This window comes from Peromyscus californicus, unplaced genomic scaffold (genome assembly GCF_007827085.1).
Source record: "Peromyscus californicus insignis strain IS unplaced genomic scaffold, ASM782708v3 Scaffold_11__1_contigs__length_118956290, whole genome shotgun sequence".
NCBI lineage: Eukaryota > Metazoa > Chordata > Mammalia > Rodentia > Cricetidae > Peromyscus > Peromyscus californicus.
This window is the reverse complement of record NW_026294402.1, coordinates 83,274,321-83,299,615: the sequence shown is the minus strand read 5'-3', so window position 1 is coordinate 83,299,615 and position 25,295 is coordinate 83,274,321.

Below are 25,295 nucleotides of genomic sequence, written 5' to 3'. Positions count from 1 at the left end.
CTCAATTGAGACTTTGAAAGCAAAAAGTCTGGAAAGATGTAATGCAGATACTAAGAGACCATGGATGCCAGCCCAGACTAATATACTCAGCAAAACTTTCAATTATCATAGATGGAGTGAACAAGACATTCCAAGACAAAACCAGATTTAAACAATACCTATCCACAAATACAGCCCAACAGAAAGCTCTAGAAGGAAAATTCCAAACTAAGGAAGGCAGATACACCCATGGAAACATAGGCAATAGATAACCCCACAGCAGTAAACCACAAAGAAGAGAAGTATGCACACACTACCAGCAAAAGATAACAGGAACTAACAATCACTGGTCATTAATATCCCTTAATATCGATGGAATTAATTTACCTATAAAAAGACACAGGCTGACAGAATGGATATGAAAGCACAACCCATCTTTCTTGCTGCATACAAGAAACACACCTCAATTTCAAAGATAGACATTACCTCGCAGAGTATAAGACTGGGAAATGTCTTTCTAATCAAATGGTATTAAGAAGGAAGGTGGTGCAGCCATCCTAATATCCAGCGAAATAGACTTCAAACTAAAATCAATCAAAAGAGATCAAGAAAGACTTTACATACTCATCACAAGAAAGATCCACCAAAATGAAGTTTCAATTCTGAACATTTATGCCCCAAACACAAGGCCACCCACATACGTAAAAGAAACATTACTAAGGCTTGAATCACATATAAAACCCCCACACATTAATAGTGGCAGACTTCAACACCCCACTCTCACCACTGGACCAATTTGCAACACCAAAACTTAACAGAGAAATAAGAGGTTTAACTGATGTTATGACTCAAATGGACTTAATCGATATCTACAGAACATTCCATCCTTACAAAAAAGAATATACCTCTTTCTCAGCACCCCATGGAACCTTATCTAAAACCCACCACATACTTGACCAAAGCAAATCTCAACAGATACAAAAAAAAACTGGAATAACCTCCTGTGTTCTATCAGACCACCATGGTTTAAAATTAGATTTCAATAACAAGAAAATTACAGAATGTCTGCAATCTCATAGAAACTTAATAATGCTCAAGTGAATCACCAGCGCGTCAAGGAAGAAATAAAGAAAGAAATTAAAGACTTCCTAGAGATCAATGAAAATGAATATACCACATACCCAAACTTATGGGACACAATGAAAGCAGTGCTAAGAGGGAAATTCATAGCACTAAATGCCCACATAAAGAAGTTGGAGAAATCTAACACTAGTGATGGAACAGCACACCTGAAAGCGCTAGAACAAGAAGAAGCAAAGTCACCCAGGAGGAAGAGATGCCAGGAAATAATCAAATTAAGAGCAAAAATCAATTAAATAGAAACTGCTGTGGATATCGCTCTGTATAAATAAACACTGATTGGCCAGTGGCCAGGCAGGAAGTATAGGCGGGACTAAGAGAGAGGAAAAAAGAGAAAACAGGAAGAGAAAGGGGACTGCGTGGAGCTGCCACCAGGACAAGGGAGATGTAAAGTACCTGTAAGCCAGGAGCCACATGGCAAAGTAAAGATTAATAGAAATGGGCTAAATATAAGAGTAAGAGCTAGACAATGATAGGCCTGAGCTGATGGCCAAACAGTTTAAATAATGTAAGAGTCTGTGTGTTTATTTTATCAGTGGGCTCTGGGACCTGCAGGACTTGGCTGTGGGAGTCGGAGAGAAATTCTCCAGCAACAAATGGTGCCCAACGTCTCGAGTTTCCACCTTAAACCTAACAATATTTAATAAACAATTCTGAACAGAGCCAAAACCAGGTTCCTGCTTCATGTCTCATACGGGCAGCTAGATGCCACAAAACTCGGGTTTAAACTACTGGCAGGTTCCTGGCCTGCGTGTTTGACTGGCAATATGGTGGGAATGAGGCATCTGCCAGCTGCACATTATGCTGTGTAGTAGATTTAGTCTTTACTAGTATAAAAAAAAAAAAAAAGAGGTTTCTGGGCTACATGCTACTTTGATAAAAGCTTAGACCCACTGTTTCTGAGACTTGATAACTCCCAGAGCTAGCATAAAATGTACCACCAACATGTTGGGAAGCTAAAGTGGGTGGAGCCAGCAGCCACAGTATCAGTCTTACAATGCTGCAATTTAAAGCAATAGGTTCACAATAAGACTGATTCAGATGAAATAGTTTACAATGTGTATAAAATTTATGTAGGCTTAAAAGAGAGAAAAAAAGGAATATATACAGTTGTATAAACAAATAGTTTTTAAATATAAAATCTTTAAAGAAACATTAAAGGTAATAAGCCACGCAAAGATGGCTATCACACAGAAAATCTGGATTATGTTGTCTTTGATATTCATAACTGAAGAAAAACATTTGATTGTAAAAGCTGTTGAGTTATGCCAAAATGTAAATTTTAAAGGTACCTTGACTTCAAAACTTGGATATGTTGCTTTGGAAAAGAGTCTCTACTTTTGTTTCCACAGAAAGCCAGAGGCTATGGATTTGTTCCAGGTTAAGATACATCAGGTTTGACCAGCCAAGACCCCCTGAAAGGTCTCCAATGACACCATGGCCCAGATGATCCAACATTCAGAATGGTTTTAGGCAACTGGCTCAGATGATACACCCTCATGGACTACTCCATAATCCTAAAATTTTCTTTGTGTCCCCATAAGATACAGTGCCCCCCTCCAGCAGGAAGTAGTAAGAGAAGCTATGCCCAAATTCCCAAATATACCAAGCTGGCTTTAGAGATGGAATTGGCTCACTCCCCCTCTAAACCATGACATATTGCTTAAAAAAAATGGTTAAGAGATTCTCGTGTCCCAAATCAGAAGAGCCCTCTGGTGTGGGACAGAGAAAAACCAATATTTTTATTTAAAGCAGGTTGATTATAAATATAATCTCTTTCTAAAGAAAAAAAGGGGATAGTTTAGATATGATAGGATAAAAGGGTAGATTAAGCCGGGCGGTGGTGGCGCACGCCTTTAATCCCAGCACTCAGGAGGCAGAGGCAGGCGGATCTCTGTGAGTTCGAGGCCAGCCTGGTCTCCAAAGCGAGTACCAGGAAAGGCGCAAAGCTACACAGAGAAACCCTGTCTCGAAGAACCAAAAAAAAAAAGGGTAGATTAATAAACCTACTTTTAAAGAGTAACAACTTGTTTAAAATGTTTTACATTGCTATAGATTTTAGTTTATTTTAAACTTAATTTTGTTATACAGTATATATATATATATATTTCTATTCTTGTTTGAGGTATTATGTTTATGTAACTCATTTAAAATTGTAATGGATAATTTAAAATAGATTGATAATTAGTCATCTATGACAATCATATTTGTAGCCATGTTATTTAAGTCTTCTAGGTATACATAGATATATTTCAGATAGATAGGTAGTCTTCAAACACTTCAAAGACCTACAGAATATGGCATTTAAAATGTTTTAAAAATTTAGACTTTCTGGACAGTGAGACATGTCTGCCCCTGACAGCACTGATTTACTTCAGAGAGGAGTATGGGCATCAAAGACACTCCACATGGAGTTTATCTTCACCTTGACAAAAATAGCCATTTGGGCAAGAAACTTGCCTGGACTGCAAGATCAATTGGACATGCAGGACCCATAGGAAGGTGTCCACTGAACTTTGTTTGACAAAATGGTCCTTCCGGTTCCTGCTTTGCAGAGGAAACTGCCAGACATTCTACAGGACACACACAAAAAAAGTGAATGAGAACTCTAGACCTGTGGTTCTTTTTTGCTCAAGCATCCCTCAATGTGACAGTCAGTTGACTTCCTGTTTTCTACCTATCAATATGTAAGGACTCTCAGCTCCAACACCAGCTCTGCCTACACTCCAACATGTTCCTCACCATGATGACAATGGACTAAACCTCTGAAGCTGTGGGCAAGCCCATTCAATTAAATCTTTTCTGTGTCATAATGTCTCTTCAAAGCAATAACAAAAACCCTAACTAAAACACATATAATCCTTCATTCATAGGTAGAAATAAAGGACACTTTCTGGTAAAGAAGAACAGAAGTCAAATATACATGAAAACAATCCAAAATACAATATACACAAACAATTGAATATTATCTGTATAAAGTATATCTGTACTTCGCTAAGGTGGCTTGGTCAATTTTATAGCATATTTTGAGGTATTCTGGCTTTCACTGGTAGCTAAACTCATCTTCTGAACATGTCATCCAAATCTGGCAAACAAAAACAGAAAAGCTTAGACTTCTGAAAAAAATGACGTACAATGTTCATTTATAACATTCAGATAAATAACAGTCATCTTCACACCAATCCACCCTGCAAATTTATTTTCATGTCTCAGGAAAATGTCAGTGAAACAGGTTAGCAGAATTTAAATTCTTGATAAATCAGACCATGAGAGTAAAATTTGAGAAGGACATAAAATTTGATTGTACATTACTTTTTAACCCCAAGCCATCTACAAAGGTAGCTTTCCCTGGGATTGAACATAAAGCACAGGGATACTTTAACTAAGGGTACTTCAAGAGGATGACCTCATGCCTGTAATTCCAGAACTGCCAGGTTGGAGGCCTGAGGATTACTGTGAGTTGGAGTCCATCCCACAGCACAGAGTAGGACCCTATCTCAAAATTCCAACCTCCCAAAAACTCTCAAAAACATAGCTTTCAAATAGAAGAAATTAAGACACAGTGTTCTTTAAAAATTGTACATAATATCCAAGTAGAGGTAAAAATGGAGCATTGGAAACAGCAACCGGTGAATTTGGGCTTTCAGACAAACAAGCTACAAAAGCCAAAAATTAGGACATATTCCTTGGGGAATCTACTGACACAATTTCAAAAAGCTTCTTCTTTCAAGATTATTACTGAATTTAGTTCCTCCAGATTATTGCTAAAAAGGAAACCCCTTAAACATAAAAACATAGGGAATATAGAATGCTATCATAGATGTAACAGTCACAGATGTGGGCTTCAGTTAATAAAACATTTTCATGGACTCCTCCATGCGCACCTGCAGCAGTACCACAAATGGCTCCTGTGACATTGCATCAGCTCCTGATACATTTCTCTCATTTAATTGCTCTTTTGGAACATCATGGCTTCACTTTGCTTGAGTTTCTCTAAAATAGTTTGGCCTTCATTTTTTATTCACTCTATGATTCTCCTCTTCATCAAAGCGGTCTGGATACCATTTCCAATACTCTGTTCTGATCATTTCTTTCCATAGAGTCACATAGTCTTGAATGAAGAGGGACATTCTAGATCACATTTATTGAATATTTTATCCAGTAACTACTTCAATGTTTAAATTCAACTAGTGACTTCTATCAGTGTAGTTTACTGTCCATACTTTTCAGAAAATTTAAATTCTTTGATTGCATTTATTTCTTTTTAAATAACACAAGCAACCAAACCCATCCTTTTCTCTAAGTATCTTCACCATTTAATGAGATCCTAAGCTACTTGAAGAAAATGTATGTAGGTGAGAGTTTCCCTAGACCAACCACCTGCTCCCAAATAACAAACATACAGATCTAAGATGACTTACAAATGCTAAGCTGATAGCCCAGGCTTATTACTACCTAACTCTTATATTTAAATTAACCCATATTTCTTTTTTATACTTTAATTTAATCTTACATATTAGCCACAGATTCCCCTGTCCTCCCTCTCCCCGCACCCCTCCCACAACTCTCCCCAATACACCCCCCATTCTTATCTCCCCCAGGGCAAGGACTCCCCTGGGGATTCAGCTCAGCCTGGTAGATGCAGTCGAGGCAGGTCCAGTCTCCTCCTCCCTTCACCCAGGCTGAGCAAAGTGTGCCAGCAGAGGCCCCAGGCTCCAAAAAAGCCAGCTCATGCACTAAGGGCAGGTCCTGGTCCAACTGCCTGGGGGCCTCCCAAACAGTTCAAGCTAATCAACTGTCTCACTTATCCAGAGGGCCTGATCCAGTTAGGGGCTCCTCAGCTATAGGTTCATAGTTCATGTGTTTCCACTAGTTTGGCTATTTGTCCCTGTGCTTTTTCCAATCATGGTCTCAATACCTCTCACTCATACAATCCCTCCACTTGCTTGCTGATTACACTCCCAGAGTTCTACCTGGGACCTGGCTGTGAATCTCTGCATCTGCTTCCATCAGTCATTGAATGAGAGTTTTACCATGACAGTTAGGGTGTTTGGCCATCTGATCACCAGAGTAGGTCAGTTCGTGCTCTCTCTCAACCATTGCTAGCTGTCACAACAAACTCCAGTGTCGTCCGTGTGACATGAACAATTATGTCAATAATAGCGGACGGGAGATACGTGTCCCACAGGACTAAGCTCCCTGGAGGTCCCTGCCAGAGTGCCCATGTTATGCCTCCTTCTTAAAGGAGACGTGCTTCATGGATCATGAGCTCCTTGGGCTATGGGTTGTGTATAACTGCTTTTCTGATAATGTTCTAATTAATCTATGAAGCACAGCCAAAACTAATAAATGCTTGGGTTGTGAACTATGGGGGAAAGGGGAAGCTGGACATGGACCTTATTTAGATATAGCAGAATAAGCTATTCCTTAAAGGCCTCAAGCCACTAGATAACAGAAAGTATAATAGTTCAGGCACTTCTAGGGAATGAACACTCACCCACTAGGAATCCTTTAGGAATCCCAACTAAAGTGATTTATGACAGAAAACGTTATCTCATAGGAGACAGATAATGGGTTCCTCTGTTGAGGAAGTTCAACATGGAAAACTTAAGGACTACAATAGAACCCTTTCCCCTTACAGGAGTAAAAGTACAAGAGTCCATATTTCAACAGGTAAAAAGGTTTTATATTAAAGAGATATATGGTAAAAAAAAAAAAAAACAAAAAAAAAAAAAAAAACTAAAAAAACTTAGCATCTACAACATCCAAATTGGCTAAGTGGGTCATGAGAACCAAAAAAATAAAATAAAAATAAATAATAAACTAACAAAAGACTGAAATAAAGATAAAAGACACAGCCACAACCACAAAAAAAGCCTTCACATGTCTAAAAACTGTACTAAGTTTAAAAAACACAGACTGCTCTTTGGGTCATAAAGTTCTTGTAGGTAAAGGGATATGTCTAGCTCCGATTAATAATTATGTGGACATGACATGAACAGCCTGGACATGAGTGGGGGTAATGAAAGGCGAGCTTGGGGGAGCGGGAGATCCCAGCTGGATCAACAACAGAGAGGGAGAACAAGGAATAGGAGACCATGGTAAATGAAGACCACATGAGAACAGGAAGAAGCAAAGTGCTAGAGAGGCCCACAGAAATCCACAAAGATACCCACACAACAGACTGCCGGCAATGGTCGAGAGACAGCCCGAACTGACCTACTCTGGTGATGGAATGGCCAAACACCCTAATTGTTGTGCTAGAAACCTCATCCAACTACTGAGGGATCTGGATGCAGAGATCCATGACTAGGCCCTGGGTGGATCTCTGGGAGTCCAATCAACGAGAATGAGGAGGGTTTATATGAGCGAGAATTGTTGAGACCAAGGTTGGATAAAGCACAGGGACAAATAGCCAAATGAATGGAAACACATGAACTATGAACCAATGGCTGAGGGATCCACACTGGATCAGGCCCTCTGAATGGGTGAGACAGTTGATTGGCTTGATCTGTTTGGGAGGCATCCAGGCAGTGGGACTAGATCTTGTGCTCATTGCATGAGTTGGCTGTTTGAAACCTGGGGCCTATGCAGGATTGTTTGGCTTGGCCTGGGAGGAGGGGACTAGACCTACCTGGACTGAGTCTACCAGGTTGACCTCAGTCTGTGGGGAAGGCTTTGCCCTGGAGGAGATGGGAATGGGGGGGGGGGGGCGTTGGGGGGAAGGTGAGGGGGACGGGAGGGGGGAGAACAAGGGAATCCGTGACCGATATGTAGAACTGAATTGTATTGCAAAATAAATTAAAATAAATTAAAAAAAAAAGAGAAAAAAAAATAATTATGTGCTTGCGTTTTTTTAAAGATGATGTAGTTAAATTATTGCCAAGCTCTTGTTGTTCCTTATATGACTTAATAGATTTATTTTCTGTATATAAACTACTGATTTACAAAAGTAAAACTGCAACAGATTCAAACCACTTCTGAGTGTGTTGTCTGTCTGTCATTCACTGAATCCTTGCCTTCCTGACTACCCAAGCTCTGGTCCCCCTACGGTCGTGGTACCCACGATGGGCCAGTCCGTGACAGCTAGCAGTCTATTGTGTTAGCTGTTATGTCTCCCTTTTCATTTCTGATTTTCCTAATTTGGATGCTCTCTCTGCCGTCTGGTTAGTTTGGATAAGAGCTTGTCTACCTTGTTGATTTTCTCAAAGAACCAACTCTTTGTTTCATTAATTCGTTGTATTGTTCTCTTTGTTTATATTTTATTGATTTCAGCTATCAATTTAATTATTTTCTGGCATCATTTCCTCCTGGGTGACTTTGATTCTTGTTCAAGAAGTTGTGCTGTTAAGCCACTAGTTTGTATATAGGAGGGCTACTGATTTTTTGAGTTAATCTTGTATCCTGCCACTTTACTGAAGGAGTTTATAAGCTGTAAGAGTTCTTGGGTCAAATTTTGGGGTCACTACTGAATACTATCATGTCACCAGCAAATACTGAAAGTTTGACTTCTTCCTTTCCAATTTATATCCCCTTGATCTCCTATTGTTGTCTTATTGCTCTAGCTAGAACTTCAAGTACTATTTTGAGTAAATATGTGGAGATTGTACAGCCTTCTCTTGTTCCCGATTTTAGAGGATTTTTTTTTTTTAGTTTCTCTCCATTTACTTTGATATTGGTTGTTGGCTTGCTGTAAATTGCCTTTACCATGTTTAGGTATGTTTCTTGTAGTCCTGATCTCTCCAAGACCTTTATCATGAAGGGGTGTTGAATTTTGTAAAACGCCTTTTCAGCATCTAATGAAAAGCTCATGTGGTTTTTTTCTTTCAATCTGTTTATATGGTGTATTACATTGACAGACTTTTGTATGTTGAACCAACCTTGCATCTCTGAGATGAAGCCTACTTGGTCATGGTGGATAATGTTTTTGATGTGTTCTTGGAGTCTCTTTGCCAAAATTTTATTGAGTATTTTGGCATCAATATTCATGAGGGAGATTGTTCAGTAATTCTCTTTCTTTATTGCATCTTTGTTTGGCTTGGGAATCAGAGTAACTGTAGTTTCACAGAAGGAGTTTGGTAATGTTCCTTCTGTTTCTATTTTGTAGAACAGTTTGAAGAGTATTGGTATTAACTCTTTTGAATAATTGGTAGAATTCTGTTTTCAAGGCTTCTCATCCTGGGCTTTTTTTGGTTGGGAAGATTTTAATGACTGCTTCTATTTTCTTATGGGTCATTGGTCTATTTAAATAGTTTATCTGGTCTTGGTTTAACTTAAGTATGAGGTACCTATCCAGAAAATTGTCCATTTCTTTTAGGTTTTCCAATTTTGTGGAGTAAAGTTATTTGAAGTATGACATGATGATTCTCTGGATTTCCTCATTGTCAGTTGTTATGTCTCCCTTTTCTTTTCTGATTTTGCTAATTTAGATGCTCTCTCTCTGCTTTGGGGTAGTCTAGATAAAGGCTTGTCTATATTATTATTTTCTCAAAGAACCAACTCTTTATTTCATCGATTCTTTGTATTGTTCTTTTTGTTCCTATTTTATTGATTTCTGCTCTCAATTTGATTATTTTCTGGGGTCTCTTCCTCCTGGATGACTTTGCTTCTTCTTGTTCTAGAGCTTTCAGGTGTGCTGTTCAGTCACTAGTGTGAGATTTCTCCAACTTCTTTATGTGGGCATTTAGTGTTATGAAATTCCTCTTAGTACTGCTTTTATAGTTTCCCATAAGTTTGGATATGTGGTATATTCATTTTCATTGATCTCTAGGAAGTTTTTAATTTCTTTCTTCATTTCTTTCTTGACCCATTCATGATTCATTTGAGCATTATTCAGTCTCCATGTGATTGTAGGCTTTCTGTAATTTATGTTTTTGAAATCTAACTTTAAACCATGGTGGTCTGATTGAATACAGGAGGTTAATCTGTTGTATTTTTTTTTTATCTGTTGAGATTTGCTTTGTGACCGAGTATGTGGTCCATTTTAGATAAGGTTCCATGGAGTACTGAGAAGAAGTTATGTTTTTTTTTGTTAGAGTGGAATGTTCCATAGATGTCAATTAAGTCCATTTGAGTCATAACATCAGTTAAGTCCTTTATTTCTCTGTTAAGTTTCAATTTGGCTGATCTGTCAAGTGGTGAGAGTGGGGTGTTGAAGTCTGCCACTGTTAATGTGTGGGGTTTTATATGTGGTTTAAGCTTTAGTAATGTTTCTTTTATATATGTGGGTGCCCTTGTGTTTGGGGCATAAATTTTCAGAATGGAAACTTCATCTTGGTGGATCTTTCCTGTGATGTGTATGTGATGCCCTTCTTGATCTCTTTTGATTGTTTTTAGTTTGAAGTCTATTTTGCTGGATATTAGGATGGCTACACCCACTTTCTTCTTAAGATTGGAAAGTCTTTTCCCAGCCTTTTATTCTGAGTTAATGCCTATCTTTGAATTTGAGGTGTGTTTCTTGTATGCAGCAGAAAGATGGGTCCTGCTTTCATATCCATTCTGTAAGCCTGTGTCTTATTATATGTGAATTAAGTCCATTGATATTAAGAGTTATTTATGAGCAGTGATTGTTAGTTCCTGTTATCTTTTGGTGGTAGTGTGTGTGTATTTCTCTTCTTTGGGATTTACTGCTGTGGGGGTATCTATTGCCTATGTTTTTGTGGGTGTATCTGAATTGTTAGGTTGGATTTTTTTTTCTAGTGCTTTCTGTTGGGCTGGATTTGTGGGTAGGTATTGTTTAAGTCTTGTTTTGTCTTGGAATTTCTTGTTCACTCTGTCTATGGTGATTTAAAGTTTTGCTGGGTATATAAGTCTAGGCTGACATCCATGGTCTCTTAGTGTCTGCATCACATCTTTCCAACTCCTTCTGGCTTTCAAAATATCCATTGAGCAATCAGGTGTTATTCTGATGGGTCTGCCTTTTTCCTTTGCTGCTCTTAATATTCTTTCTTTAGTCTGTGGGTTTAGTTATTTAATTATTATGAGTTGAGGGGACTTTTTTGAGGGTCTAGTCTGTTTGGTGTTCTATAGGCTTCTTGTATCTTCGTACATATTTTTCTTTTCATTTCTTTCTCTTTTTTTTGGTTTTTTGAGACAGGATTTCCTCTGTGTAGCTTTGTGCCTTTCCTGGAACTCACTCTGTAGTCCAGGCTGATCTTGAACTCACAGAGATCTACCTGTCTGTGCTTCGCAAGTGCTGGGATCAAAGGCATGCACCACCATGCCCTGGTTGATATTTATTTCTTTAAGTTGGGAAAGTTTTCTTCTCTGATCTTGTTGAATATATTTTCTGTTCCTTTGAGTTGGTATTCTTCTCCTTCCTCTATCCCTATTATTCTTAGGTTTGACCTTTTCATACTTTCCTCGATTTCCTGGACGTTTTGTGTTATGTCAATTTTGGTTTTGGTATTTTCTGTGACTGACGAATCTATTTCCTCCATAGTATCCTCTACACCAGAGATTCTCTCTTCCATCTCTCGCATTCTGTTGGTTATGCTTGCATTGGTGTTTCCTGTTCATTTACTCAGATCTTGTATTTCCATCATTCCCTCTGTTTGTGTTTTCTTCATTGTTTCTATTTCCCTTTTCAGGTCTTGAGCTGTTTCCCTCATATGTTTAATTGCTTTTTTATGGTTTTTGTTCTTGTTTAGGCTTTCTTGAAGGGATTTATTGATTTCTTCCAATTTCTTGTTTGTCTTTTCCTCAATTTCATTTTTCATTTTTTCTTGAAAGGCCTCTAACATCATCATGATGTTATTCTTTTTTTTGGTTTGAAAGACCCTAACCCTTTAGGCTTACACCCCCCCCAAGCCCCAGGAAATAAGGAACTAAAAAGAAAACTAGTTCCAAGGGCCTCCTCACTCAGCTACTACACAATCACACCTGTAACAATATAACAATGTAAAAAGATTTCTGTTAAGAGATGTGCTCAACTGTGACTGGGATAGTTGCAAGTGTTCCAAGAAGGACCACTGTGACCATTGTATAAACACCACTCCCACCCTGATACCCCCTTGAAGTTTCAGGAAAAATGTGCCTGTTGATGTGACTGTACCCACTCTGTGATCAGACCATGATCTTGTGAAACAAAATTGTATGGAAACTGTAATCTTATGGTTTTTGTGGGGTTTTCCTTTAAAAGCACCCATGTGTCTACAGGAAGAAGCGGCTCTTGCTCTTAGGAGCAGAGTTTGCCCTTCTGTACAGAAGCCAATAAATTCCTTGTGCTTTTGCATCAACTGGATTGGAGTCTGGGTTGATGGGGTGCCCACTTGAGACCCTAAACTTTGGGTCCAACAGTTTTTCCATGCAGGGTTTCTCTGTGTAGCTTTGTGCCTTTCCTGGATCTCAATCTATAAACCAGGCTGGCCTCCAACTCACAAAGATCTGCCTACCTCTGCCTCCCCAGTGCTGGAATTAAAGCCATGGCCCACCACCGCCTGGTTGTGATGATATTCTTAAGGTCACTTTTTTTGCTTGTTCTATATTGTGATGTTCAGGTCTTGCTGTTGAAGGAGGGCTAGGTTCCAGTGATTCCCTATTGTTCTTTATGTTGTTGTATGTATTTTTGCATTGACGTCTGCCCATCTCCTCCTCTCTTGGTCCAATTCAAGTTCTTGGTCCAATGCGAGCTCTTGGTCTAATGCAAGCAGGTGATTTGGTTTCTGTGCTACAGGAAGTGGCTAGGATCTCAGGAGGATGGATATGGGGACAGGGAATGTAGACTGCAGGGTCTGGTGGGAGGTCTTGGTATTGTTTTTACTAATGCTTGCTGTAGGTGAGTTCATGTAAATAGCAGTATTCTAAATGGAATGGAAGATTGAATTAACTCTATGGCCAGTACCCACATTCAAATCTCCACAAGAAGATTCCATAAGTCACAGCTTAGCTGGGTGTGGTAGCTCACACCTTTAATCCTAGAGTCCTACAGATCAGGCTGCTGAAGCAGGAGGAGTTTTAGTTCAAGACCTGCCTAGCATATACAGTAAGAACTTGTCTAAAAAAAAAGTTCTAAAATTCTAATTTTAAAACCATATTTTCTTGTTTCTAAATATTTTGTGGTGTGCTTATATTTTTGCTTTCCTTTTATAATTTCACAAATAATGATATCAATCTGTGTTTTTATCAATATCAACATTAAAAAGGTCTCATTAGTCCTTCAAGTATTTTGCACAGATTATTTTTATCAGATTTACCTCTACTGAAACTCCTTCCAAATACATCCACTTTCCCTACCCACTCAAATTTCTGTTCTTTATAAAACAAAATAATGATATTCTCTGAGTTTTGGAGAGGGTATATATACATTTGATATTTTCCATCATTTAAGGCTGAGCACAGGGCCACCATTTCAGAGCAACAGACACTTATTCTCAGCAGCTTAACTGGTTATAAGTTTACAGCAAAACTACCTCCAGCTGAAAGGAAAAGGTTCCCTTAAGACGAAGAGGACAGCAACAATAACCCACAGGTGTAAACACAAATATTTAGAAGGCAACTAGACAGGTATATCCCATTATGTTTTTTAGATAAATGTCTAGTTCAGCATCCATCCCATCTCCGAATTCAAGCACATATGACATCCCAGCAAAAGATCTTTTAGATTTCAGCTTCAAGACAACCTGAGGTGACCTCTCATGATAGCCTTTTTATTTCTTCAGAACTCACTCTGGTCTCTCTGTCTCTGAGTCTCTATATCTCTTTATCTCTCTCTGTCTCTGTCTGTCTCTGTTTCTGTCTCTCTCTGTAGCTGCCTGGCCTGGAACTCATTATGCAGACCAAGCTGGCCTTGAACTCACAGATCTCCTGCCTCTAGCCTCCTGAGTGCTGGGATTGAAGGTAAGAAGCACCATGCACAGCTTCTGTGATCAGTCCTTTTAATACCCTCACCTATCCTACCCCATAAAAAGCACACTTGCCTTCCTCTGCACGGCTATCCCTTTTGTCCATACCTTGTTACCTCACAGTATAACACATGACTGCTCTCATTTGATTTAATGACTGCCTCTTGATAGCAATGGAGTGTTTGTTATCTAAGAGGGAAAACTTCTCCTTGTTTTGCACATTGATGGATCCCAACTGTTTCGAACAGCAAAGACATATAGTAGGGGATTAATAAGTACTGAGAGTTTCAGAGTTGAATGACCACTGGGAGGGCCCTGTAGATGCTGGTGATTAGTTGGTTTGCTGGTTGATTCCACTAAGTATTGGGCACTGAATGTATACACAGGCTCTCCTGGGGTCACCACATGACACAACTATGGCTATGGACTTGAAGAAGCCCTCTGCTGGAGGCACCAATGGGTACTCTAGGTTGTGGCTGGCTTTTCAAATGGCTCCTTTGCTATCCAATTCCCCCAGAGGCTCCATGTGATACCATGAATGACTCCCAGGTCCTAATCCCTGCAACCTATGAGTGTCCTCTTCATTCTAAACAGGATTTGTAGGTGTGATTAAATGAAGGGTTTTGAGATGAGATTTTATCCTGGATTATCAGGATGTCGAACTTTGGATATTAAATATCCATACAAACACACATGTATGCAGATGGAGGTGCTCTTTATACATGACATGGCACCTTTAGGAGGTGGGACCTAGCTGGAGGAGTGGGGCACTGGAAATGGAGGAAGCTTGAGATTTAAAGATGAGCTCTGTTTGCTGCCCCCCATCCTACCTTGTTTGTGGAGACTATAGTAAACAGTCCCACACTGCTGGCAACTGAGCTTCAAGCCATTCCCGCCTTCCATCACACCCCAGCCCCTTATATTGAATGGTTTCATCTCAAATTGTTAGCAAGAATAAATCTGTCTTCCCTTAAAAAAAATGATGCCATATGTATCACTTTATTTCAGTTTCAACAATGTACAGTGACATTAGCGTTCAAAGAATCCTTGGTCCCAGCCTGTCTAGAGTTCAAGTTAACCCCCTAGAGAGCTGGAAATGATGTGGATGTGAGCAGTTCAAAACCTGCAACATTTTTCTTATCAGAGACTGGATTTCTCTGTGTAGCCTGGCTCTCCTGGAAGTAACTGTGTGAACAGTCTGGACTGGACCTAACAGAGATCTACCTGCATCTGCCTCCCAAGTTCTGGGATTAAAGACTTACTTTACCACCACCAGGCAGAATCTCAAGATTTCAGTCAGATAGTGTTGATTGCATTGCACCTCGATGCCCTGATTTTTTGTTTTATTTCTAGTATGTTGTTAGTGGGAATGAAAGTACATCATTTTCTCCTTCTATTCCTTCTTAGATGTCCTTCATGTAGTCTCTAAAGACCAGACCAACTTCCTCCATGGTCGTTTTTAATAATGTTTCCAATGATGAACTCCTGTAATTAACATTATTCTAAATAATGAACGATTGAACTCATACAGCAGTCAATCTCCACAACAAGATTTCTTGAGTCACTACTTAGCTGGGTATAGTATCCCATACTTTCAATTCCACAGTCAGAAGGAAAAGGGTGCCAAAGCAGGAAGATTTTTAGTTCAAAGCCAGCCTAGGGTATACAGTGAGAATTTGGAGAGAACGTGGAGTAAGGGGAACATTACTCTATTGTTGGTAAGAGTGCAAACTTGAACAGCCACTTTGGAAATAAACATGGCAGTTTATCAGAAAATTGGTAACCAATCTACCTCATTACCCAGTGATACCACTCTTGCTCATATATCCAACAGATACACAATTATACCACAAGATCTCTTGAACAACTATGTTCATGGCATCTTTATTTCTAATAGCCAGAACCTGACATCATGAGGTTTGCAGGCAAATGGATGGAGCTAGAAAAAAATCATCCTGAGTGAGTTTACCCAGACTCAGTAACAGGAACATGGTATGTACTCACTCATAGGACGATACTAGATGTAAAACAATGATGGCTAGACTGCTACTCACAACTCCAGAAAGGCTACCTAAAAAAAAGAACCCTAAGAAAGACACAAGGATCCCCCAGTGCCAGAGAAATGGATGAGATCTACATGAGCAAACTGGACGTGAGGAGGGAGGGAAGGTAAAGAAGGGCAAGGTTCAAGGAAAATAGAGATTAGGGGAGTGGGAGATCCCAGCTTGATCAAGAACAGAGAGGGAGAATAAGGGAAAAGAGACCATGATAAATGAAAGCCCCATGGGAATAGGAAGAAGCAAAGTGCTAGCGAGGTCCTCAGAAATCCATAAAGATACCTCCACAATAGACTACTGGCAATGGTCAAGAGAAAGCCCAAAATGACCTACTCTGGCGATAGAATGGCCAAACACCCTAATGGTCGTGCTAGAAATCTCATCCAATGACTGATGGAAGTGAATGAGGAGATCCACGGCCAGGCCCCAGGTGGAGCTCCAGGAATCCAATAGGCAAGAAAGATTAGGGATTGTATGAGTGAGAATTATTGAACCCAAGATTGGAAAAAGCACAGCGACAAATAGCCAAATTAGTGGACACACATGAAGTATAAACCAATAGCTGAGAAGCCCCCAACTGATTCAGGCCCTCTGGATAAGTGAGACAGTTGATCAGCTTGAACTGTTTGGGAGGCACCCAGGCAGTAGGACCAGGACCTATGCTTGGTGTATGAGCTGGCGAGCTAGCTTTTTGGAGCCTGGGGCCTATGCAGGGACACTTTGCTCAGCCTGGGAAGAGGAGACTGAAACTGCCTTGACTGAATCTACCAGGTTGAGCTGAATCCCCTGGGTAGTCCTTGCAGTGGAGGAGATGGGAATGGGGGATGTGCTAGGGGAAGAGGGAGAGGGGATGGTGGGAGGAGGGGGACATGGGAATCTATGGCTGATATGTAAAATTAAATCAAATTATAAAATTAAAAAAAGAAAAAGAAATGTATGTGGAAAAAATGACACTTTACTGCCAAATGCTGAACATGTCCTATAGAAACCATAAAAAAAATAAGAAAATGCAATATATTTACAGGATGGAGGGATGGAGTATTACTTAGCTGTTAAAAATAATGGCATTAGGAATTTTGAAGATGAATGGATAAAATTAGAAAAAAAATCATCCTGGGTGAGGTAACCCAGACCCACAAAGACAAACGTGGTATGCACTCACTCATAAGTAGATATCAACACTAAAGTAAAGGATAACCATGCTGCAATCCACAGACCCAAATAGGCTAGGTAACAAGGAAGGCCCAAGAGGCGACACATGGACTCTCTGGAATGAGAAATAGAAGAGATTTCCTGGGTAGACTGATGGTGGGAGGGGATGGGAACATAAAGAATGAGCTTGGAGGTTGGGTGGGGGGAAGAGTACTCAAAGAGATGACTGAAAAGGGGAGACACTTTTTCAGGGTCAGGTAGAAAATGGATAACTCCCATGAATCTACAAGGATGACCACAGCTAAGACTCCTAGCAACAGTGGATAGGTAGCCTGAGTTGGCCATCTCCTCTGTTCAGATTGGTGATTACCCCAGATTTCATCAGAGAAGCTTCATCCAGTAACTAACAGAAAAAGATACAGAGACCTATGGCCAAACATTAGACCGAGCTCACTAAATCCTGCTGAAGACAGGGAAGCAGGATTGTAAGAGCCAGAGGGGTCAAGTACATCAAAAGAAAACCCACAGAAACAACTCACCTGGCTCATAGGAAACAACAGACAGGGAGCCTACGTGCATGGAACTGACTTAAGTTCTCTCAATGTACATAGTAGTGTAGCTTGGTCTATTTCTGGGACTCATAAAAATGGAAGCAGAGGCTTCCACAATGCTCTTGGTGGCTCTTGGTAATCTGTTCCTCATACTGTGTTGCCTTGCCCAGCCTTAATACAAGGGGAGATTCTTAGTCTTATTTGAAACTTGGTATGCCATGCTTTGTTGATACCCAAGGGAGGCCTTTCTTTTTCTGAACAGAACCAGAACAGGAGTAGATTTTGGGTGGGCAGAAAGCAGTGGGAGGAGGGAATGGGAGGAAAGGAGGCAGTGGACACTTAGGTCAGCATGTAAAATAAAAAAATCATTTTTAAAAAGACTAAAAAATAATTAAAAGCTATTGTTCTGTGCTTACTATTTTGCAGTGTGCTTATATTTTACTCTAGATAATTTATCAAATGATGTCATCAATCTGTGATTTTAGCAATATCAGCATTAAAAAATCCTTACTAGTTTTTTTTACAATATTTTATACAACTAGTTTTGAGCATATACATCTGAACTGCAACTCTTTCCAGATCCATCCCCTTTTCCTACTCACTCAACTTGGTTTCTTAAAAAAATTTCATTATTCTCATTCTATTTCATTTTCAACTTTTTGTGGTTGACAATAGAGGCAAAAGATGCCTTGCTTCCCAGCATCTAGAGATCACAGTAACCACACAGAAAACTGTGTAAAATGCTCTAGACATGAAATATCAAATAACCTTCTGGATCTCAGTCAAGTACTGTAGATTGCTTTGCTCCTGGATGCTGTGTAGTTTTCTTATTTCCAATATGTTTTTAGGTGAAATAAAATTGGACCACTTTCTCCTCCCTTTCTTTCTTACAGGTCCTTTTTATGTAGGCTGCCAGTAGACCATGTGAGCAGGATGTAAGGTGATCTGAACACTCCAGAAGATCCAGGTTTTAGTCAGACTTCCCTCTTTAAAAGACTCAATCATGAAAAATCCCTATCAAGAAAAAAATCACAACCTCTTGCTTTAAGTTAATTCCAGATGTAGTAAAATTAACAGACAAGTATAGCCATCTCAAGGGATGACCACTTTGTATTAAGTGAACCTTTAGGGAGCTCATCACTCATAGAGGCTAATTCTGTGTCTAGACATGGGATTCTTTCAAACTTTCCCACATTCATATCAACATATTCATTGTTCTGCACAACATATTCATTTGTGCAGCCATTTCTAGGAGAGACTGTTTCACAGCACACTTCCTGGTCTTCTGACTCTCACTGTCTTTTTGAGCCCTCTTTCACAATATTTCTGGAGCTGTTGATGTAGAATATAGAGGTATCTGTTGGGATTCAGATCCCCATGATCTCCTGATTTTTAAATTCTGTCCAGTTGTAGTATTCTGTGCATGTCTGCCTGTATGGCCGATCAGGTCTTTTCTATATTGTTGTAAATAAGCATGACAAGGTCTTTCTTGCTTGACCTGAAATCTAATGTATTGGTCTGTTTAATAGTAAACCAAATCAAGGATATATTATTTCAGGGATTGTGAGGTTATGCAATGATAGGTGATAGGAATAACTACTAAGAAGACTTGCAAGAAAAATGTGCTTAGTGTTATTTGTCATATCATTGAGATGTGTTTAGTATTTAGAGAGCACAAGGAACCATAATGGGTATCTTAACACAGCTTCCAAGGAATGTGTAAAATGATGATGAGAAAAACGATAATATTACATGTAAGTTACCCGTTAAATCCTGGGTGAGGGAACTGGTGTTGTCAGACTGGTGAAGATTTCTTGTATGTAAAGTTTATTCAGTTTTCTAGCTATAAATATAGTTCAGATATTGATTATTCCTCACTGGAATTAGCATGACTCCTATTGATGGAGTCATGTCCTGTGCTATCATTTATGCTGTGGCTTCTTTGTGGCATATTCCTGGTGTTTGAATTAAAATCACTACAGTAACAAGTGTTACCTGATAGGAGACCAGGAGATGGAGTCCTTCACTTCCCTTTAAGCAAATTTCTCTGCCTCTAAAGTCATAGCCTTAACCCTAGTTGAGTAGGTCATAGAAGCCATTTAGAATCTGCCTTTGATAATACCAGGGCAGAAGAAGTTGGATGATTTGGTTCATTTAAGGAAACCTTTGGGGTGTGAACTAAGCTTTATGTTAGCTCCCTGATCCTTCTCTTTGGTAGGCTCAGGATTAGGGAAGGAGGCTTGGAATGAAGGGATCCTGAAGTGCAGTTTGATGTGTTTCCTCCTTTGGGAATTCTCTGTTTAGATCTATACTCCATATTTAACTGGGTTATTTTCTTGATGTCCAGTTTTTTTAGTTCTTTATATATATTTACATAGTAGCTCTTTGTTGGCTGTGTAGTAGTTAAACTTCTTTTCCTATTCCATGGGCTGCCACTTTGTCCCAATGATGGTGTTCTATGCCAAACAGAAGCTTTTCAGTTCTATGAGGTCCAATTTATTAATTGTTGTTCTTAGTGCCTGAGCTATTGATGTTCTGTTCAGAAAGCATTTCCTATTCCAAGTGAGGTTATGACTAATCTTTGCTTTCTCTTCTGTCATATTCAAAATATTTTGCTGAGGTATTTGATCTATTTAGAGTTGATATCTATACAGGGTGATAAAAATTGATGTATTGGAGTCTTCTACAGGAAGCCAACTAGTTTGACCTGGTACATTTATTAAAGCTGTCTTCATTTTAGTGTGTATTTTTCACTTTAAAAATAAAAATATCAGGTATTCATATGTATATGAATTTATGAACTTATGTGTGCAGCTCTACTTTGCTTCCATTGATCAATGCATCTATTTTCATGACAACATCAAATTATTTTTATTATTATACCTCTGTAGTACAATTTGAACTCGGAGATAGTGATGGATCCAGCAGTTGTTTTATTATTCAAGATTGCTTTAGCTTTTCTATTGTTTGGCATTTTTGTTGTCATTGGGATATTTTGGATTTTGTTTTGTTCTTTTTTTGTATTTCCATATGAATCTGATAATTGTCTTTTCAAGATGTCTGAAGAATTCTGACCTGCGGGTGGACTTGCACTCCTTTAATCTTAGCTCAAAGGAAGAAGAGCAGACAGATCTCTGTGACTCTGAGCCCAGCCTCATCTACAGTTCAAATTTTGGGACAGCCAAGGCTACAGAAAGAAACCTCGTCTTGAACCCCACCCTTCACCAAAAATAAATAAATAAATAAATAACAGATAGATAGATAGATAGATAGATAGATAGATAGATAGATAGATAGATAGAAAAAAGAATGGCATCTTTCTTGTGGTGGTAAAACAAGCCTTTAATCAAACCACTGGGGAAGCAGAGGCAGAGGCATGTCTGAGACTTCAAGACCGGCCCCCTCTATAGCCTTCTCCAGTATAACCAAAGTTTCAAAAATTTTGTCTCAAAGCAATAAAAAAGGAGAGGAAGAAAGGAATAGAGAAAGGAAGAAAGAAAGGAAAGAGGGAAGGAAGGATGTTTCTCTCAGGTGTTGATGGTGCAAGCCTTTATTCCCAGCACCTGGAATGCAGAGGACAGCCCAAGCTATACAGAGAAATCATGTCTCAAAACACCAAAAGAGTCTGTGTTAAATTGACATTAAATTAGCAACCACAATATATACATGTGCTCCAGCTTGACAACATTAAGTGGAATCCCATAGGTAGAGCATATATTTATGGTGGTGGAATGCAGCTGAGGGTCCTGAGTACACATAAAAGGGACTTTAACAGCCAACTAGAGCCTGAGTCTCTAAGACTACTCTCAGTATCTAAGCATAATTACTTAACGTCAAATACACAAAAACAAGCAAACAAAAATCACTATGAAATAAGGTTACTTTATGGAATATGTGGACTACAGAATAAAAGGTAATATAGTCTACCATTTTTTCATTTAATAGTATTTTAATATTTAATAGCAATAACAAAAGTAACATAACAGTAGGGAATACTTAAAAATCACTATGGTACTGGATTTCAGATTTCCCCGTGGAGAAGTAAGGCCAGACAGGGTTTTTGAAGGTGCCAGAAGGGTACTTGTGTATGAGGGAACTCTTGGCAACATTCACAAAACTTAAACATCCCTCCTCACAATCAAGGAACACACCAACTCGGCCCAGTGGCTTCTCTATATAGTGCTGAAATACTGGGCATGTGGTGAGGAGACTGTAATCATTACCCTCCTTCACACACACAAGAAGAAAGGCACCTTCAGGTTCAATCACTTGGTTTCTATTCCTTAACAAGGAATCCTTACAGACCCCTACAGCCCAGTCCCAAGAGTCCTTCAAATCAATCTCCCAGTAATATTTCCCTATGATGAAGCTCTGTGAACTCCAGGTAGCAGAATAGCATCCAGCATAATCCGCAGATGTATCTTTATGGTGAGGTCTGAAGCTTAGTCTTCTCATGGCATTAAACAGGTTTATCTTGTGATGGATCATTGTTATGTTTGGTAAGGAAATGCGCACTGTGGGAAGAAACAACATTTAGATAAAATGATCGTTTACATTTCTCAGGTGAGAGAGGTCCATAGAGTCTTTGAGATTTTAAAAAGAGAAGGATATGACCTGAGGTTAAATTTGGCTCAAATACACCAATGTCAAGGATTTCCACAAGAAAAGAGTGGTAGCATGCTGAAAAGACTTTATTACACCTGCATCAGGGAAGATGAGTGCATTGCAACAAGGGCCAGAGCAAAGGCTGTGCTCATGGATCTACTTGAAAAGTTATTTTTATGTAGATATAAGTAGTGATAACTTTCATATTGGTGTTTTCATTTGCATCTAACTGAGCATATTTATACTCAAGGAGAATCTAAATATGCTCTAGAAGTGGATCCCTGAATGTATCTGTCCTCCTTTAAACCTCTGGTTCATCTGATACTCTTTCTCTGTGAGGTTACAATTGACTTTTAGATTTACAAGGAGGATTTAGACACTGCCTCATGTCTTATCAATTTGTTTCATTTTCATTGCTCATGATACATGGCTTTGTTTATTAAGTTATTTTATGACTTTTTTTTGTTCCTTTGGTGATAGGGTCTTTCTGTTTGTCCTAGACCGGCATGGAACTCAATATGTTGACCAGACTGTCCTCAAACTCATTGGCAGTCATCCATAAACTGGGATTTTGATGCTGGGATTAATAGTGTGAACATCTTTATCTTGTGTATTTTTTAATCTATGAAGTAAAATGCAATGTTAGAAATTAATTTCTAACACATTGAAAAGAAAATAATCAAATACCTCCATCACTGGCTATACTTCCTTTGAATTATACTGTCCAGAGTGAAATAACCATTCTACTCAATGAACAAATGATAGTCTCTTTTCAGTCACTATGACATACAACATGATATTAGTATGCATTTCTGTTTGTTGGTTTGTTTGTAAGATGACCATAAGATTCAATAACAATAGAATGTGACTTACCTAGACATATTTCTGGGGAGTTAAAATACTGCATTTGCAAAGGCTATCTCATTATTGAAAGTTAGCTCTGGTCATTTTTATCAGTGGAGACACTCACCTTGGAACTGGTTGTAACTTTTGGTCAGTCCAGTGATGGGTAGGGCATTGAGTTCTGTCTTAATAGGCTGTGGCATGCTCAGCTGCATTGACTCACTTCTGCAAGGAAAAGAAAATATTGACCTCCGTGGTGCTAAAGATATCACACTCTGATTAGGAAAAACTTCATTCCAAGTTCAGCCCAAACACCTCAGGTTACACAAGCCTGACAACTTGAGTTCAATCCTTGGAACCCTTGATGGAAGAAGAAAGTTGTCCTCTGACCTGCACAAATGTGCAAGTACATACACACACATTCACACACACACATAAAAATAACAAAACAAATAAAAGAATCCCAAAAATATCACACTAAAACAATTGAGGATTTTCTATATAAAAGACATCTGCACTTCCTAAGGCAACTTGGACAATTTTATAGCATAATTTTTGGGTACCCCGGACTTGAACTGACAGCTAAACTCACCTTCTGAACATGTCGTCCAAACCCTGCAAAGAAAACAAGGAAAAACTTAGATATCTGAAGAAATGAAATACAATGTTAGTTTCTAAAGTTCATATAAAAGCCAGTCACCATCAAACCAATCTATCCTGGTAAATTATATTCATGTCTTAAAATGATGCCAACCAAATAGATTAGCAGAACCCAAATTCTTGATGAAATCAGATTAAAAGTAATTTGAGAAGGACATGGGTATCGACTGTACCTTGTTTTTGACACCCCAAACTGTCTGCAAAGGTAACTTCCCTGAGCTTCTCTGCAAGCCATAGGGATGCTTTAGCTAAGGATACTTCAAAAGGGGTGGCCTCACCCCCTGCATGGTGCTTCACATGTGTATTTCAGAATTGCAGGGTTAGAGGCCTGAGCTTACTGTGAGTTGCAAGGTATCATGTACTACCAAATAGGATCCTTTCTCAAAATGCCAACCTCCTAAAGGACTCACTAAAACACAGTGCTCAAACAGAAGAAATTAAGCCTTGGGTTACTTTAATATTGTACACAATATATAAGTAGAGGTAAAGAATGCTGGAAAAAGAAATCACTGAATTTCAGTTATCAGAAAAGCAAGGAACAAAAGCCAAAAGTTAGGACATAATCCCTGAAGAATCTATGGACATAAATTCAAAAAGCTTCTTCTTTCAAAATTATTACAGAATTTTGTTTCTCCAGAAAAATTCTGAAAAGGAAACTCCCTTAAAAAATGCAGGATATATTGAAAGCTATCTTAGTATAACAATCATCACTGTGGGACACAGACAATAAAGCCTCTTCCTGCACTCCTCCATGCTCACCTGCAGCAGGACCACATATGGCTCCTGGGGACATTGCCATCAGTGCCTGGTACATTTCTCTTAGTTCTTTACTCTTTTGGACCATCACAGATTCACTTGTCCTGAGTTTCTCTAAAACACATTGGCCTTCATTTCTCATAGACTCAATGTGTTTCTCTTCCTCTTCACAGAGGAGTGGATGCAGTTTCCTATACTCTGTCCTGATCATTTCTTCCCGAAGAGTCAAGTAGTCCTGAAGAAAAAAAGACATTCCCAATCATCTTTGCAAAGTACTTTGTCCTCCCTCATTCCATCTTCCTATGCTTAAATTCCACAAATGACTTGTATAACTCTGATGCATATACTCTGATTGACTGTCTTCACACCTCAGAAAATGTAAATGTCTTGATTTCATTTATTTCTTCTTTGTTAATTACACAGGCAATCCAAACCTAAGATGCATTTACACCTATATTAGAGGTGCAGAGGTGCCTGAAAAAAAGATTGATCATTCATATATTCACAAAGTTATGAAACTCTGCATGTAGTAATTGGAATTCATGGTGAAGTCATAAAGTCTAACACAGTATGCACAAACGTCAGCAATTCACTCATTAGACCCAGACTATTCTACCAGAGGCAGACCATTCTTTCCAAGAGCAGAGACATATTATAAACTCAGAAATAGAGGTGAGCAGGACACATATTTCAAGTATCCTATCCTAGGC